General features: G+C 42.3%; 1 pseudogene; it reads right to left on the bottom strand.

Moving 5' to 3' along the window:
• LOC115828172 (ribosomal protein S6 kinase alpha-5-like) overlaps positions 1 to 3,167 on the bottom strand; it is a 16,898-nt pseudogene extending 13,731 nt beyond the window's left edge.
• Positions 3,168 to 4,329: the final 1,162 nt, after the last annotated feature.

The raw sequence follows: 4,329 nt of genomic DNA, 5'->3' as shown, positions 1-4,329 counted from the left end.
CTGACACACTCACACCCACCACATGAGCATACGAACTCACTGACTCCATCAGGTCTTAAAACCTTTAATTCATTCAAACACAAACACAAGGCATGCCTCTCACCTCTTCATCCAGGAACTCTTTACTGAGGCCAAAGTCCGTCAGCACGATATGACCAGCACTGTCCAGCAGAACATTCTCCAGTTTAATATCCCTGTACACGATCCCCAGCTAAACACGGTCAGAACCAAACCCAGAGTGAGAACGGCACACCATGATTCCAAACAAAACCACCTTCGTAACACAACCACAACATTATCCAGAAATAAGGTAAAAAATAAATAAATGAAAAAAGAACTTGCACGGCGTGACTAAGCTTTTGGCCTTTTTAAACTAAGCTCTGCAGATTGTCCTGTTCCCAGTCATCACGACCACGTCCTAACGTTACCACACTCAACATCACATCTCTCCATCACCCAGCGCTCTTTTCATTTCTCAGAAACATTCAAATGAATAATCAAAGTCAGAGTGAATCAGAGGAGACCCGTTTAATTGTCTCCCCCAGGTGAGAGCTTTTACTGCGTATGGGAAGATGAACCTTCGTGATTTCCTCAATATGACAGAATAACCCAGATAAAGCTAACAGAACAATCTCCCTGTAGGCTGTCAGTGTTCGTCTGTAAAAAAAAAAAGAACCATTCGGGCTTATGCTTAATTCCTGTTCAGGCGTGTCAGAGGATTACATTACACTTATGGTCATCCCATAATTAAAAACACCCCACGGCAACAAGAGCCACGTGAGTCTGCAGGAAGCACTGTGAAATCCCATACCACTGCGGCCACTCAGTCGCTCCTCACACAAACACGTTTTACTCTCAGATGACTCATATCACGAACCAATCAATTTCACCTGACGATGAACACGATAAATATCAATGAACGAAGTTCTCTGTTTAAACGACGCCGAGCCGATTGGTCGGACACATCTCGGCAGTTTCACCTTGTGCAGGTGTTCCAGGGCCAAAACGATCTCTCCCACGTAGATCCGAACCTCATCCTCGGAGAAATGATCTCTCTGGTACAGGTGAGTAAACATCTCCCCTCCACTCACGTAGTCTACGGATGCCAGAGGCCAAAAACACAAATACACACACGCACACACACACACACACGCACACACACAGTCGTACATAACATCAAAATCCTGCACTGTGTTCTACACAAAAGTCCTCTCTGTGTTATAGGTGAATCTGTCCTGTAGTCAGTTTAATGCAGAGATCTGTGTGCACTTTGGGAAACAGCCTAAAAATCTGTATAAATGCAAAGCCATATAAAAACACCCAAATCCTCCAGGGCTACTGGAAACCTGCAGACAGTCCAGTAATCAGTGTAAAGCCTCCCAGTGCTCACCCAGTATGAGGTGAAGTTTGGTTTGGGTTTGGAAGGCGTAGTGCAGGGTGACGAGGAAAGGCGACTGACGGATGTGCTCCAGGACCTGTCTCTCCGTCCGCGTGTGCTCGGCCGTCTTCGCTTTCTGAACGATGGCAGCTTTCTTTAGCACCTGCGGGGACAGGTAGAGTCAGCTGGGCCTCTTCGCTGGCACCGTAAAAGCGTCTCTGGCAGATTTACCTCACGCCTCCTGTCACAGAGTGCTCAAACAGGACCCACGGCAAATAACAAACTCAGCGACAGGAGAATACGCATGTAGTCAAATTTATCACTGCTGGCTTTTTGCTACTTTTTACACAAAATAACTGTGAGAAAGGAGCATTAAAGATTCAAGTGACAGCTGAAATGGTGCTCTTTCAGGCTGGTCATGGGGCAGAATGAAACACCTAAGAAAAGCAACTCATTTTATGGCGGGAAGAGGGCTTTAGATTCCGGATGGGATGTGTTTACAAACAAGCACAATTAAAAACTCTGGCTTTTGCCCATCAGTGAAACACTCTACCAGTGTGTTAATCATGCACTGGTTCCCAGACAAATCAACAGAATGAAATAGACTCATTTAATTAAAAAAAAAATATCATGTACAGACCTTCATGGCATAAAGTTTCCCTTCATCGTGACCGCTCGTCTTCCTGACCAAAAACACTTTCCCATATGCTAAGGAGAAAGGAACGATTCAAAAACAGAGACAGAAAAAAAGGATTCAGGACAAATTACTTATTTATTTTTTAATTTGTTCATGCATAAATGATACTGATATGTCTACGACGCACATGTGGGAGAGAAAGCTGTAAGCCTATTTAAAAATGGTGAACATCTGCTTAGGCTGAAACGCCGTCTTCGGCTGAGGTGAAGACGAGGACCATTTGTCCACTTACGCTTGAAATGGCGAGCACACACGCTTTGATTTGCGGGTGAAGGGTAACAATTATCACTCCTCCCTGTTTAATGTTTCTGCCCAAAACTGTTTCATAAAAGCCTCATTGTGAGAGGCAATCGCTCTCTACCTCTCACTGTCTTTCATCGGATTGACCGCATTTTCATTTTTGTCCGATTTAATTGCGTTATGAACGGCATCATGTCTCACCTCCTGTGCCCAGAACTTTAAGAAGTTCAAAGTTTTCCATCCCAACTTTCTCTGTGTAGCCCGTAAGGTTTGCTGAGGCGAGGAGGAGACAGAGAAGTAAGAGAGAAAACTGATATCAATACACAAAGCCAGGTGCACACAAACACAACCACACACACACAAATGCTTCTCATGCCAAATTACAATCCTAATGCACTTCAGCTACAATACGCTCTCATGAGAATAGCCGTCCGAGGCAGAGGAGATTAATACACACCACTCTGTAATGCAAAATTAATCGCTTGTTGCTCCTGCCGCTGTCATTCAGACTGATAAATAATTAAGCAGGCGCCAGTTCTCTAGTTGGCATACAGAACAGTTAAACGTCAAACAAATTAAAAACGACTACCATTACACAAGGAGCACGAAAACTCCGTACTTTTTGAGCAAGTGTGTTCGTTCGGTGCAACTTTAAGCGCCCGATAAATGCTGAAATGACTTGATGAATGAATGGACCGAATTGTCCAAGCGAACTGACAGAGTATAATATGGTGTCAAAAATGACAGAAATGCGCTGATTGAAACCTACCATTAGTGATTTCGTGTTTGACAGTGCAGACTGTCCTTCGAGTCTCCCTGTCAGACTCATCACTGCTGTCCCCGGACATTTTGCCGATGAATGTAAAAAGGTCTTAAAAAATAAAAAACACTGAGTAGATTTCTCTTCCGGTGTATGATCTACCATCTATATTTAAGTGCTACCAAACAGAGCAGTCAAAAGATTACCCAATGAAGTAAACACCGCAGAACAAATGTCGAAAGTATCGCGGCTATTTGATCACAGTGAGTCGGACATGGATGACAGACATGTTTTTTTCAGTGTTGTTGTTTTGTTTTTTTGCTATTTGTTAAAATCCCTTCCTTCATTAATCCCTTTGACATCCTGCTGGTGTCTCACTAATCTTCATCAAAAATGCGTCGCAGGGGTTAAAACGACCTATATAATAATCACCAGATACGACTCAGACTTCTGATCTTTAATCTAAAGCAAAAAAAAAATCTAAATGAACCCCATCATCGCCATAATGTTGGCTGCTCTTGTGCAGTTTTCTGGAGAGTTGGGTTAGCAAGCTATTAGTTTCGAGAGTAACCTAGAGGTGGATGCTATTTCCGTATTTCCTACTTCGACACAACTGTAGCTGTGAGTGTCGGTGACCTGTGTAGGATAACGTTTATCTTCAAGCTACCCCTCATGTACAATCTTGCCGTCTGTTGAAAACTCTGTTTAACATGAGGTTTCAGTGCTCATTTGAATTAAACTGTTGGCAAATGTTAAAAACTGTTAGGCGCTTTGAAAGAAGCCAGTTATCTACGCTAGCAGGCTAACTTGGCAAGAGGCTAGGTGGCTAGCTAGCTAACTATCAACCATTACACCGTCCACTTAAAAACTTCCCGAAACGGTCAATGCACAGAGCTCACATAACGTTTCAGAAAAGCGCTATCTTGTCCCGTTTCTTCCGGATGTACTTGTGCCTAACTACCGTTTAAATATTCGTCTGTTGTGAAAAAGAAATAAATTAAACAGTAAATGATTGGGTTAGAAAGTGTAGTAAAGACTGTTGATTATTTGAACTACGGAAGCCGACTTGTCTCAGATACATTAATTTCGACTTCCAATTATTATACTGGGGTTAAAATTTAAAATGAAGTGAAAGAGATGGCACTCCACATTCCTCTCTCAAACATTTTATTTTTACAAATTAAGTTTTACAAATTAAATCTTTTTAAAATAATTAATCTTGAAACTGAAATAATAGAAATTGCAATGATACAG

Source organism: Chanos chanos, chromosome 15 (genome assembly GCF_902362185.1).
Source record: "Chanos chanos chromosome 15, fChaCha1.1, whole genome shotgun sequence".
Classification (NCBI taxonomy): Eukaryota; Metazoa; Chordata; class Actinopteri; order Gonorynchiformes; family Chanidae; genus Chanos; species Chanos chanos.
Note: the sequence above shows the minus strand (reverse complement) of the source record. Positions and strands in the feature narration are given on the sequence as shown.